Below are 15,756 nucleotides of genomic sequence, written 5' to 3'. Positions count from 1 at the left end.
ATGGATGTTACAATTCAGGGTATGAATGTAATTCTTTGTAATATTTATGCACCCAATTGTCCAGTTGATAAAGTACCTTTTTTCAATCAAGTTTGCTCTGAGATTGAGGACTTTAACCCTGAGGGCGATGAAGCAGTTATTTTGGGGGGTGATTTTAACCTGTGTTTAAACCCACTTTTGGATAGACAAGGAGGAAGTCTGAGATTCAACAAAAATATTTTGAATATTGTGAATGAAAAGCTAGCAGTATTGGATTTGATTGATATATGGAGGGTTAAAAATCCCAATTTAAAACGATATACTTGGCGCCAGAGATCACCAGTCATCCAAAGTCGTCTAGATTATTGGTTTATCTCAGACTTCCTACAGGATAATGTAAGATCGGTTGATATTGTGCCCTCAATTGCCTCAGATCATTCTGCACTTTTTTATATTTAAGTAACGACTCTATGGATAAACACGGTACATCGTACTGGAAGTTTAATAATAGCTTGTGTCTCGATCAGGACTTTGTCAACCAAATGAATCAGAATATTAACACTTGGGGACAGGGTACCCTAGATGGGGATGCCATTGGGACATGGGAGTTCATGAAATATAAGATTAGGAGATTTACAGTTTCCTATACAAAGAGTAAAGCCCAAAATAAACGAAAGAGATTACTTGAATTGGAGAAATCAATTAAAAATTTGGAATCAAAATTAGATGATGAGAATGATATGGCACTTTATACTGATTTGAAACTACAGTTGGAAAACATCTTGGAAGAAGAAACTCGTGGGTTAATAATCAGGTCCAGGTGTAACTATTATGAGATGGGGGAAAAAAGTAATAGGTATTTTTTAGGTTTAGAAAGAACAAATAAAACACGGTCAACAGTGAGGCGTCTGAATGTTGATGGTAGTGAAATTAGTGACCAAGATAAGATAAATAAATGTATTAAAGAACTCTACTCTAAACTTTATGCTGTTAAGCCAACTGATCTCTATAGCAGTAATGCTGAGCTGTTTTTGAAAAGTGATAACATTCCCCGTTTAGATGCAGAGGCAAAAAAGAAGTATGAGGGAGAATTAACAATGTAAGAATGTTATTCAGCACTTCAATCATTGCCTAACAATAAAACACCAGGGACCGATGGTCTCTCTGCTGATTTTTATAAGACATTTTGGCCAGTAATAGGAAGGTATTTTCACAAGGCATTTGATTCGGTCGACCATAGGTTTATTATTGAAGCATTAAAGAGTTTTAACTTTGGTGAATCATTTATAAATTGGGTGAAAATGTTTTATAAAGATGTTACTGCTTGCGTCATGAACCATGGTATCTCAACTGGTTATTTTGAAGTGGGTAGAGGAGTTCGACAAGGAGACCCCCTATCTCCTTATCTATTCATTGTAGCTATTGAATTGTTAGCAATTGCAATTAGAAACAATAAGTCTATTGAAGGTTTTATTATTTTTCAGAAATGTATTAAACTGGCAATGTATGCAGATGACATTACATGTTTTATCAAACCAACATCAATTAAAGTTTTGTTTCAAATAAATAATAATTTTAAATGTTGTTCAGGTTTGAGATTAAACCAAGATAAAACAGAATTATTGTTGCTGGGTTATGGGCACAAGCCAAAGAAAAACCCTGAATTTGTTTTAAACTGGTCTAATGGTATAAAAATACTGGGCATTTATGTAACCTATGATGAAAACAAGTTCTTTGAAGAAAATTTCAAAAATAAATTAACAAAACTGAAACAAATATGTAATCTGTGGTCTCAAAGATCACTCTCAATTATTGGTAAGATTCAAATTTTGAAAACATTCGGCCTTTCACAGTTTCTTTTTATAGCAACAATGATTCATACACCAAAACTAGTTATCAAAGAGATAAAACAGATTATATTTAAGTTTATTTGGAACGGGAGAGACAAAGTTAAAAGGAATACATTGATATCCAGTATTGAAAATGGGGGTCTTAATATGATTGAAGTTGACTCTTTCATAAAGGCACAACAAATAAAGTGGGTTAAAAAATTTATCTCTGGTGGTCTTGCTGGATGACAAACTATTGTGAATAGGGCTTTGGGAGTAATATTATTTTTTTGTGTAACATTGAGATTAAAGAGTTGTTAAACAAGGTCCCACTTTTCTATTATGATATTTTACAAGATTGGTCAAAAATTACCCATATAAATCCTGAAACTGTACAGCAAATTGATAGCCAGATACTCTGGAATAATAAATTTTTAAGGATTGCTAACCACTCAGTGTATTTTCGGGGATTGGCAAACAAAAATATTAATAGGATTGGGGATTTAATTGACACCAATGGAAACTTTTACAATTGGGGTTTTTGGAATACTAAAGGTATTTCTCAAGTAGAATTTTTCCAAATTCAGGGCATAATAGAAGCTATTCCAAGGGAATGGAAAAGTATAATTCATAGAAACAGACATACAAAGGTTGATTATGGTGAAAGGATTTATTGCAAGTCCTCCTATATATATATTAATTCAATTACAAGTAAACAAATTTATAAATTGTTATGCAGAGATATTGTTGAGACTCCAACCATTGTCAGCAGATTTCAAGAACTGTATGGTGTATCCTCGGAAATGAGTAATGTGATTTTCTTTTCAGTTTCAAATTTTACATAGATACCTACCTGTTAATGCAAAATTATTTGAATGGAGCCTTGTAAATTCTCCTCTGTGTTCACTCTGCCAATTGTATAATGAAACAATTGAACATCTTTTAGTTGACTGTCACCATGTTCAAAAATTATGGAATGCATTGCAGGCAGGGTGTAGTATTATTCAACAAATATAGTGTAATAAAGTAAATATAATTTTAGGTATTTTAAATGATGACAATCTAATTTTGAACCATTTTATTTTACTGTTCAGAAAGTATATTTATAGCTGTAGAAGAAATGCTACAATCCCTTCTGCAATTGCGTTTAAATCACTAGTCCGTGAAAATAGAAAAATAGAGTTGGAAATAGCCCTATATAAAGGAAAGGAACAATATCACTATCGTAAATGGGAGCTCTTAAATAATTGATTGGCTTAATACAAGTAAATTAATCTTGTTTTTGTTTTTGTCTCACCACCGTATACCAGACAGCGTTTGTCATGTACTTTTTTTTCCCAGAGGGGATTATGTCATCTGCTCTGTATTTTTTTTCTGTATTTCAGAATAAAAAATAAAATTGTTATTAACACACAAAAAAACTGGTTGAGGTGACGTCTCCTGCTCAACATACAACTTTATATATTTACATGATACGTCTTCACTTTGTCACCTACCCTCACTCGATAATCGTGTTCGCCTATTACCTGCTCCACCACATAATAACCCTTTCACTGCATCAATAGCTTGTTGTTGTCAGTTGGCAGCAAAATTAACACCTTATCTCCTTCCTTAAGCACTCGCTTCTTCGTTTTACGATAATAGTAACACTTGTATCGGTTCTGTGCCTTTTGTAATTCCTCTCGAGCAATCTCTAATGTCTGTTCTAACCGATCTCTCAACTCAAACACATACTGGTAACTATTAACTATCTCAGGAGTATCGCTCTCTTCGGTCCATAACTCTTTAAGGATCTTCATTGGGCCTCTAACCGTTCGACCATATTACAGCTCAAATGGGGAAAAACCAGTTGACTCCTGTGGTACCTCTCTATATGCGAAGAGTAAAGCACTAATATACCGATGCCATTGCCTTGGTTGTTCATGGCACAACCGCTTTAACATCTTCTTCAAAGTACCATTAAACTTTTCCACCAGTCCATTACAGACGGGGTGATAGGGCGTAGACGTCAGTCTCTTAATGCTGAGCAATCTCGATACTTCTTGCATGCATTCTGACACAAACTGAGTCCCCATGTCACTTAGCACTTCTTCTGGAACCCCCAATCGGCTATAAAAGTCAATCAACGCCTCGGCTACAGTCTCCGTATCTATATTTTTAAGTGGAACGGCCTCTGGATATCGTGTAGCATAGTCCACCATAGTTAAGATGTATCGATGACCCCCGTCACTGGCTGGTGTAATTGGTTCAACCAAATCTATAGCTACACACTTGAATGGCATATCAATTAAAGGCATCTTACCTAACAGGGCCTTCACAACTGATCCCTTTGAAACAGTCTTCTGGCACACATCACACGATCTACAAAAACTGGTAACATCTTGATGTAGCCCAGGCCAATAAAAGCTAGTCACAATCCGGTCTTCTGTCTTCTTTATCCCCATGTGTCCACCAAATATTGAATCATGGGCAATCTACATAACACGAGTCATCAACAGTTTCGGCACAACCACTTGACGTACCGTCTTGCCTCCTGGAACAGAACGATCCCGATACACACGATACAGCAAACCTCCATATACCTGGAACTCGGTTGTATGGTGCCCTCTCACTTCTGGTTCTCTCTTATTATAATATTTCTTCAACGATGTGTCTGCTTGCTGCATCTCGATTAATTTGTTTTTTGTTACATGTGCTCCAGTCTTTACATCACACACTTTGAGCGGCTTCAGCTTACCAGATTTCTTCGCTTGTGCTCTGGTTGTTACTGCTCCACTCACATTCCACACTGGATCCGGGTCATCTGGTGGTCTTGCTCCGGGCACATTCCCAACAATTAACTCATAGATTGGGTCCTGCACACATAATGCTTCAACCGTGCCTCTCAAATATGGCGTATTAATTTCCACCATGGCGACTGAAACCCTTCTTACAGTACGATCAACCATCAATTTATGACCCATCTTTTTTGTATACTGGTCATCTGGTACCAAGCTCTTCTTGACTATAATGCCATTACACCCAGTGTCTCTCAACATGGTCACAACTGTGTCACCAACCTTCCCTTGACCCACAGGCAAAGTCCTGTCCTCCACAACGCCACTCCGTTCCATACATGCACCATTCACAACCTTTAACTGCTCCCCCGATGCTAACAACAAATGGTCCTTCTCAATCATTTTAGGCACATCACTGGTAATATGAACAGCACAGCTAGCACTGATAGTAGACTCCTCTTTAACCACTGCAGCTGCACCAGTAGTAGTGCTGGGTTTGACACTCTTTCTTTCTTGACCCTTGTGTTGTCCACTACGGCAGAACTTAGCCACATGTCCTACGGCACCACACTGAAGGCACTGTTCACCTTTGTCATGGTTGACATCAGTAACGCGGGATGGACATTGTGCTGCTCGATGACCAACACCCTCAACAAGATCTTTTGTACAGGCACCAATAAATTGCTCCTTTACCATCAAGTCGGTAACACCATCATATGTTGCTGCAGTGACTGACAACTCAACCCATTTAGCAAAATAATTCATAAGCCTCACAATTAACTGGTCAGGACTCTTGGAACTTTCAGGTTTAATTTCACGGAATCGCTTCCTGTACCCATCCTCTGTGAAATCGTATCTTGTCAACAGCGCCACCTTCACACGATCATAGTCAACTGCATCAGTGTCGGACATCCTGGAATATACTTCCAGTGCTCTACCAGTCAACAGCGCACTCAATTTTGTGGCCCATCCATTTCTATGCCAACTCGCATTCGTTGCAAACCTCTCAAACCGCAATAAATAACTATCAAGTTCGTCCTTACCATCAACAAATGCAGGCAACTTTGGTGACTGTGCATCACTGACCACATTTCGTTGACCGCCAAAATCAGCCTGTTGGAGCCTCGGCATTGCTGCTTGCAGCTCTAATTTCCTCAACTCAAATTCTCTTCTTGCTGTTCTGCTTCCATTCGCAATTTCTCTCGTTCGCCTGCTTCCGCTTCCAGCCATAACTTTTCCTTTCTTTCCTCAATCTCCCTTTCCGCTTCCAGCCGTTACTTTTCCTTTCTTTCCTCAATCTCCATTTTCCTCACCTCTGCTTCTATTTCCATTTTGCCCTTCTCTCTTCCCTCGCGGCTTGTCTGTCAGCCCGCTGAGAACTCAGTTGCTCCAAAATAAATTTCCTTCTGTCTTCTCCAGTCATTCCCAGTTCATCCGCCCATTCCATCAACTCTTGTTTCGACATATTTTTTATCTCGCTGGCCATGTTGTCTTCTATATGTCTTCACTGTTCCCGGACGAGCCCCCAGATGTCACACGCAACGTAATATTACCGTAATTGGTATAGTACAGGTGTGATGGTTCAAATACCAAAATGGCAACAGTAACAAAAAGACTTCCCTGGCGGCGATGATAAAATACGAACACTGAGCCAACAGATGAGGTTTCAACTGGTACTGGTATTATTATACTCTGCAAACATCAAGTACAATAACGCGGTAAAACTCCACTACTCCAATAACTAGATACTTAAACTCCAATACAATTCAACGAGATCTCCGATCTGATCTCACAACTCCCCTATATATACCCACACTGTCTATAAATAGACCATTACATCAGCATACATAATGAATCTGGAACTTACTACAAATTTCTAGAATGTTCCATTACCTTCTATTGCCTCCTACAGTGTTCTATTACCTATTCAAACAGTTTCTAAAAAATCCACCCAGACACAGTACGGTTCTAGAACATTCTCAGTGACACGGAAGTGGTAAACAAGTCGTATGCGACAACATGGATACAAAGCAGCTGGCAATTATACGCCACTTATGCTTCGGTAGCAAACTCAATGATGTTAAAAAAGCTCTAACTGAGGAAGAAATCTAACAATGACGCAACACTCAGAACAGAACATATTTACGTACCTGTCATATTCCCTGTATGTTCAGTAAATATATATATTGTGCGTGTTATTTATTAAATTCTATTATATATATATTTATTATGTGTTTGTTCTTGATAACTTTGCAAGCATTTACAAGCATTTTTTCGTGATATGGTGTTAGATATCCTTACTTTATCACATCTTTAGGCGTGAAAAGACTTGAAAATCACCTTCGCAATTGTACAATCTCATGCGATGTTTTGATGCCACTATGGCGCAATGACCTTTGTTTCTTTCATAACACGGGATCTCGTAGTTTTATTTTCTGTTCTGATGGTTATTCCTTTACACTATACTTGATTTATAATATAGAACGATGCATTCATTAGCTGGGAGATTATTTTCATTGAATTCATTGACTCAGTAATGAACGCCCAAACTGGTTTAAAATTACGTTACGAACTTAGTAGGATTGAAACTATATATAAAGGTGCATAATTATATGCATATCTTACACAGTATACATGTATAAGTGTTTTAACACTAGCGTGCCAAAATGTAATCGTAGTTAGTCGGATTTTCTTCACCCGACATTGTAAATTGCTCTTTTGCATGGTAATGGACTTGGCGTAATTATTCCTGAGTAAGAAACAGTCGCTGTGAAGAAACAATTATTAATGAGAGAGAATGATATTTGAATTGCGAGCCCACAAGTTCCATTTTGTACGTACTTTCAGGACGAATTCGATCAAGTATTCAGTATTTTTATATTTCAGTAGTCCTTGTCCACAAAACTATATATTTTCGGAAAGCTTATTGTATGAATTTTTACATTTGTTAGTATTTTTTTATGAACACTGTAGTTTGAAATATGCACAAAAATGTGCTTTTTTGGTCAAAACTGATTTAAAAAAAATTAGCTTCTAAACCATGCTTCGGTTTCCTGTCAAAATTGGTTTACGGGTACATCTGTTTACTATGAAGAAAGTGCCGTCTTGAAAACTATCTACCAATTTTGCAGGACAGTAGCTCAAATTTCATTACTTCAAGTTTATACATAAATTAACACTCAGGCAAGTTGTCTGTACGATTATTGTAACACTGTTCAACCAAAAAAAATGCCCCGACGGCGTTTTGAAGATAAACACATTGTCAATCATTTGTGACAATTTCAAAACAAAAGGTTAAAGCGTCTAGGAGCTATTTTTTTTTTAAGTTCTGGAATGTGCACTAAAAAGAAGCTGAGATAATTGCTAATTTGCATAACAATTCACTCAGTAAGAAGTTTGCTAATGCTCATAATTAAAATGGCTGTAACAGTTCAAAATTTAAATGTATTATCGTTTTGTTAAAAGTAAAATATAGTACACAATATGGAGATCCCGTCATTTCTTTTTTTCACCATGTTTCTTTTTTATTATATATGTACAGCCTTGCTAAATCTTGTTAAGCATTCAAAAGAGAGAATGTTTGTACCTGTTATATATATTTAAAATCGTTTTTTGAGTATGTTCCACTATTCACAATTCTACAAAATTTTAACAGTCTATAGCCAAGACTGCTTGGATAATAAAAAGCAAAAAAAATCACTCCCTAGTGCCAACGAACCTTCATCTCTACCTTAAATAGGGCATGGCACGTAAGTCATAAGGAAGTTGGCTTTTATTTGGGAGAGCCAAAGGAATATTAATAAATGGTATATTCTAACTGCCCATTGCCATACTTGGCTATTTAACTTCAAGTAAACCCCGGGTTTGTCTTCGTGTATAGCTGATATCTTCTCGGTATTCTTCTTATAACTGAAATGAAGAATGAAAGATGACAAATTTAATTTGTCATGAGGAGCTAAAAACAGAAACATATACATTAAATAATAATCTTTGACAAATTTTCTTGTTGTCAGAGAGCCCAGACATCATTGATGGGACATATGAAATGGGGCACGGCATATTGAGATAATATGCATCCTTCATTGTTATCGATCGATTGGTGGATACAATGACAAACGGTAGACATAGTTTTTGTAAAAATGGTACATGGAGTAAAGTGATCGATAAGTATGACATCAAACTCTTTTTTTGGTAATCGTTGAAATAATTCCTTGTTTTTGAGCAGTAATAGAGAATCTTCTAATAATAAGTTATTCAATATCATAAGGATTAAACTTCCCTTTTAGCTTTGTATACAACTTGTCCATCTTGTACATCGCATTTTGCTCCGCAGCACTGGTATATTTCTCAATTTGAAAGCTGAAACCATCTACAAAAGGTATCTTGTTTAGAAAGATGATAGCATTGTAACATCCACCGAGGCTCCGAAAAAATAAAGACTTTGTGGCACAACATATTTCCTAATAGCACACACATGAGTGCTAGTAGTAAACACTCGTGGCTCGTTGTTTGGGAATGTGCCATAATTCAAGAGGTATACAGTACGTGGTACGCGATGACCGCAGTATATACTATGCACAGTATTAAATATACAGTGAAACACTGCTTACCAGTACAATGTACCTCACCTTGAGCTGTGTCAAGAAATGTAAACTCGAATACAGTAAACTATTGAACAATGGGTGGCAGATGATGCGTTGTTCCACTAAAATATATTCAAAATAATGAAAATTTAATAACTGTGTCCTCAAAAACCTGTTTTCTGCTGAAATTATAGGTAATACCAGAGTAAATACAAATACCCTGGATCACGGTGATAGTTTTCTACTGAAATATCGTACTCCCTCGTCCGTACCGCGAGAATACAAAAAACATCGAATTTGTCATCGTGGCGACTATCGCCGAGTTAACAAAAGTTAGAATCCCATAATACATTGCGTTTGGATGTACGAAAAATAATGTTCCAAGGGATTTTTGTTGAGGGCGGTTGATTTTTTCAGTATATATATATGTACCCCCCCCCCCAGTGGGCAGGGCAGATTTCTAAAAAAAATGCAAGGACAGAGAAACTTTTTTAGTGGGTAGGGTACTTATATAAAAAAAATATTGCAGAGTGGGCAAAACGGCCTTTAGGGCAGGATATAATAAAAAAAATTGGGGAAATAATATCTGCTAAATGTGGGCAGCCGTGTGCTACCAATAACTGAAAATGCGAGTCACCCACTGATCTGCTGAGGGGTTATTGTATTCAAGAAGCACATAGAAGACAATGACTCGATGAATTACGCCACCAATCGGCACAGCAATGTAAGTTCTGACACTGTGAATATTCACTCGGGATATTCACAGACAGTGTACTGCAACCAGTGTAAGTGAGGAATAGAGTTCATAACAGTTGTCATCACTATGAATGTACGAAGTTGATGTTACAGTTCGGCAGCGAATGATGAATTTGGTCAGCAGAGGGGCAAGAAAGGCAAGTTGGCGGTAGGGGAGTAGGCAAAAAAGTGTTTTTTTATTGAGGGCAGGGGAAAGATGAAATTGGTCAGCGGGAGGGGAAGACAATTTTTTCAGGTGGAGGGTAACTTTTAACAGCTTTTAATTTCCCCTCTCTCTTTTATATTAGTTAGCATACTTCAAAATAAATGTTGTCCCTAAGAATTGACTAGTTCAATTTATTGCTCGTTGGCTGCACCTGTCGATGTACAGGATTTATGTTTTAGCTTAACACCATGACCTTTGGGCGGGCAGTGGGACATTTGTTTACAGTTTGTGCGCTGATCAAAGGTTCAGTAGTCAATGACAAGTTTGTTTGTTCATGATATTATAACAGTGTACAATGCCTTTATAACTGCGGTCATCACGTACATGTACTTCATACCTCTTGAATTATGGCACGATCCCAGACGATGAGCAGCAAGCTTTTACTACTTGCACTCATGTGTGTGTTATTAGTGAGTACGTCTTGCCACAAAGTCCTGATTCTCCCAGGAATCTCTATTGGAAGTCATTTTCTATACCTCGCAAAAATTGGCGACCATTTGAAGAACCAAGGCCACCATGTTACAATGCTGTTAGGGAAAAACCACAACTCTCTGAGCAAGATAAATCACATCGCAGACAGTTTCCACTTTGAAAATTATACCAGTGCTGTGGACACAGATGCGATTGGAAAGCTGGACAAGATGTATACAAATTTTCTAAAAGGGGAGTTTGATCCTATGGACCATATGATAATGGTTAACATATTAGTAGAAGATTGTATGTTACTACTCGAAAACAAGGAATTATTTGAACGCTTACAAAAAAAAGGGTTTGATGTTATACTTACCAACAACGGCTCTCCATGTACCATTCTCATGTCACAAAAACTAGATCTACCGTTTGTCATTGTATCTACCAATCGACCGATAACATTGATGGATGCATATTATCTAAATATGCCGAGCCCCATTTCGTATGTTCCATCACTGATCTCTGGACTCTCTGACAACATGAACTTTCGTCAAAGATTAAGTAACCTTATCTACCGTATAATTGGTCATATAATGTATAGGATCCTGTTTTAGCTCCCTTCGACGAATTGAAACTGAAGTATGATATTAAACCGGAAATGGATATGATGACATCATCAGGAAAAAGCGAGATAACATTATTTGCTGTAGACTGGGCATTAGAGTTTCCAAGACCAATAATGCCGAACACAATATTTCTCGGTGGTTTGTTAGCTTCACCAGCATCCCCTCTGACAAATGTAAGTAATATATATATTAACTTAAACAACTAAAAACCAGAAATTTGCATCTACATAATTTCTTGAACATTACTGCTATGTTTGCAGTAATAGTTGGATTACACTCGTCGAAGCCTGTGCTAGATTTCACCAAAATCAGCATTTGCCAGAGCCGATATTCAGGATTCATTGTTGTTTATTTATGGCTAATTAACCGATCGTTTGCATATAAGGCTTTAAGTTGTTAAATACTTTCATTGTTTGCCGAGAAATAATTTACAGATTTCAAATGTACAAATGTTTTTAATTTAGCTGGTATGTTGTTTGTGATCATGAATTTAGTTAAACTTTTTCTGTGTGTTGAAGATGCTACAATTGGTACTCAACAAATGACCTTACAGATTCCAAACTTTCTCTCTTTAAAATACACCTCTCCAGGGATTATATGTGTGTACAATTTTTAGTCGGACAGCAATTCTGGAACACCAATGTTACTCAAAATTAAGTTGATTATTAATGATTAATGATTATTTCATTATTTGTACTCTTCCTCACCAATTTACAGCTCCAATCTCGTAGGAATCAAAAAGAACTACATTCAATTGGCATTTCTAAATAAACTAATTCCTGGTTTATATACAATCGGATAACATATATGTGCTAAATATAATTAGGTTTAAACATGTATCTTTGCTTGCCGATAGGTTTAACTAATATTTAATAAATTGACTTGGCGTGACAGAGACATGTGACTATTTAATGTGAATTGTCATTTAGTATGTCATATAAATACTAATATTGTCAAGATGTGCTTTAAAATATTTTGCGTTATTGTAGGAATGGACAGAGTTTATGGAGTCATCCAGACATGGAGTTGTTATATTATCATTTGGTTCAATGACTAATCTCGCGACTAATCCCGAGAAAATGGAAGTTATTTGCGCTGGGCTTGCCAGATTGCCACAGAACGTAATCATGAAATATAATGGACCCCCACCAACAACTCTTGGTAATAATACCAAATTGACAAAATGGATGCCTCAAAATGATTTACTTGGTAGGCATATTAATTTTGTTATTTGATAACAATCCTCTTAAATCCATATGTACGTACTTGAACTATGCTGAAACGTTATTTCAAATGAATTCAATATGAATTTTAAAAATATAGACAATTCCTATTTGACTGTTAAATCTACAAATCACAATCTAGATACTAGCAGCAACGAATATTATGCTTCCACACTGATTTAACACAAATCACCAAGGTGAGTTTACTATACATGTGCTAATGCCAACTAGAATACCCAAATAGAAAATAAAAGATAGCAATTTAGCCAGGCATTGCCACTTTATTATCTTTTCACAAACATTGGCATATATTAATTATGTTCAGTTGTTCCACACACAAATGCTTTGCAATGCATATGGCCTAGAAACAGATCCTAAAACGTTCTGGAAGGCTACAGTGAAAGTATTTCTACCAGTAATTCATGTCCACATTTTAACTTTTAATTTTAAACTTTGTTGATCACGATTATAATCACCTTTATTCTATCTCTCCAGTATGTAAATCACAATCATGTTGATTTTACTTAAATCTTAATTGATAGGTCACCCTAACACCAAAGCTTTTGTAACTCATGGCGGCATGAATGGTGTATACGAAGCTATATATCATGCTGTTCCAATGGTAGGATTTACTTTGTACGGTGATCATTATGATACTTTCAGCAGAGTATCTAGTAAAGGCATGGCAGTTATCCTAAATATTGGTACGCTGACACCAGATGAACTCTACAATGCTGTTACCGAAGTTGTGAGCAATCCCAGGCAAGTTTTTGAAACCGTTTTAATTTTGTTCATATTTTTTTATTTTTGTATGTATTTGTTGTCCATCTTTATCATTGTTGTACAAAAAAGTCTTAATTATATACCTGTAAACTCTTTTGTGTACCCATTGAAATCAGATAGGGTGATGTAGATTGTTAGTTTAAGGGTCTCAATTTAAATAATACAAACGAAATTCAGAAATATAAAAATCAGAATTGCACTTCAACATTTGATCCTGAAGCCGAGATAGACCTCTGTCGAGATGATGAAAGTTCTAGTTCTCAATAAATCATAAAAAATGGTTTTGCTCCGGTCTGTACACCATGGGAAGAATCCTCCTGCATTGAATAGTACGTGTTGTGGTCGTTGCTAAGCTGCCAGTGGTTGATTAGCAACTACATCCCTATAGAGTCATTGCTTTCAGGTTTCATTGAAACATTAACACCTTAATAATAAGAGCCAACGTATCTTCGCGCTGGAAGCAATTGTATTGCTATTACATTACTTGAGGCGTCAACAACTATAATTACATATGACCTCTTCGCTTCATATACGAATCACGTGTCATAGAGACAATCATTGCACATACAAGACCCGTGACTTGCACGTGACTTGAACCTGGGCAAGAATGCATTTGTGTTATTTTTTAACAAAATTAAAACACTGTGTTTTATAGAAAAAATATATTGATGAACCAAATTTATAAATTTGTGGCACGTTAAAATTGTCGTGATATGTTTTTTTTTTGCGTTGTTTAGTTTCATATATTATTTTACAATAATTGCCAAATATAACATACCTTGATAATCGCCTGCATATGAACTGTGATATATTTTGCAAAAAATGTAAAAATTCATTTTGTAACAATGTGTCATCTTTCATTCTTTATTTCAGTTATAAGAAGAATACCGAGATGATATCAGCTATACACAAAGACAAACCCATGGCAGCAGGTGACACTGCTGTTTTCTGGATTGAATACGTCATCAAACATGGCGGCCAACACCTCAGAGCTGAAGCTTTCAATCTGAGTTTCGTCGAATATTTTCTGATCGACATTGCTGTATTTATAATTGTGATATTTGCTATAATCTTCTTTGTTTTGAAAAAAGCAATAACTATAATTTGTAACATATGTTGCAATAAGAAGGTCATCAAGATGAAGGTAACATAAAAACATTTTTTTCTTGTTGAAATATAAAAAATGGTCGGCCTACCTGTACATCGTTAGTAGGAAGAGCTCCATCTGGTGGTAACCTTTGTTTCGTAAATAGATATTGGAGACTTTGCAGCATTGTAAAGTTATGATATGTCTTCATCCATCATTAAAAAAAATACTCAAATACCCGAGTAATTTGAGGATTAGTATTATATTCCGACTCAGTTATTAAAATTGTGTGTATTGTCATTATGGTATATATTTGCCTTGACCATACATGCTGGGGCATGGAGGCCAATTAGCATTTATCTCATCAGTGCTTAAACCAGCGCTCTGTTCATGGGTCACGATGGTTTACATTTAACTTTAACTTTATTCACCTACCATTTGATTATCATTAGAGGGCATTGTTTTAGTCTTAAGATACTGTTCACACGTGTCTCGAGCCAGGGTTAATGTGTTTACATGTGTTTACAGTGAGTGTTTTGCTACATCACTATTCATGTACCGTCCCTTTTGGAAAAATAATCATCGGCCTTTAAGGATATGAATAGCGCCATCATTTGTTTATCAGTTATAAACACATTTGCCTTTCGTTTGATGCTAACTGATTGGCTGCAGTTGAACTGCTCATTCATATTGCTTTGACCGATTCGAATCAATCAACGGAAGTAATTAGTATAATTACTTGACCCAGGTATGCCCTATTTGTTTTTGAAGACATTTTACATCCATAATTTATTAGTTTCAAAAATAGATCCACTATTAATATAACAATGGTGACAACCTCCCCAGCAAAACGTTGAATTACAAGGTTAGTTGTTTCAGTTTTTTATCATTTATCACTCGTATCTTTGGCCACCAAACCGTACTTTTAGTTTATAAGTGCTTTTCAACTGTTCCAATGATCCCGCCCGAAGTATTACGGGAATCCAAAAGATCACCATTGTTATTAACCATAAAATTCAGATTTGGTCGGTTACAGTTGTCTCGAGAATGACAAAGTATCGAACAGCATAATTGTCTCAGATAAGTGGTGGGTATCAATTCCCATTCTGTCATCTGAATGGGAATCGATACCCACCAAGCCAAAAATATGTAATCTGCGTCATCTAATCATTTCACATGTGTGGATAATATAGAACCTGGTCTTGGTCAACAGGTAGAAAAAATCTAAGCTCATTTTGAGTGTCATTAAACATGAATTTCTATTATTTCCTACACCAGTTTGTGATGATAACAACTCCAAATACCAGCCAATGTCATGCTGTTCGGACATAGAGAATACAGTTCTGTAAGCTGGACAACGGTGTTCGGTGCTTGAAAGTTTCAAAATAAATGAATACGACACACAACCTCAGAGTCACGTTACTCATTTACATACTCGTCTACTTACGCGTTAAGTGTTACGTAACATTTTTTCTTGTACTAGTCTATGAATAATGA

This window comes from Saccoglossus kowalevskii, chromosome 3 (assembly GCF_978046115.1).
Source record: "Saccoglossus kowalevskii chromosome 3, keSacKowa6.1, whole genome shotgun sequence".
Lineage (NCBI taxonomy): Eukaryota > Metazoa > Hemichordata > Enteropneusta > Harrimaniidae > Saccoglossus > Saccoglossus kowalevskii.
This window is presented reverse-complemented; position numbering follows the sequence as displayed.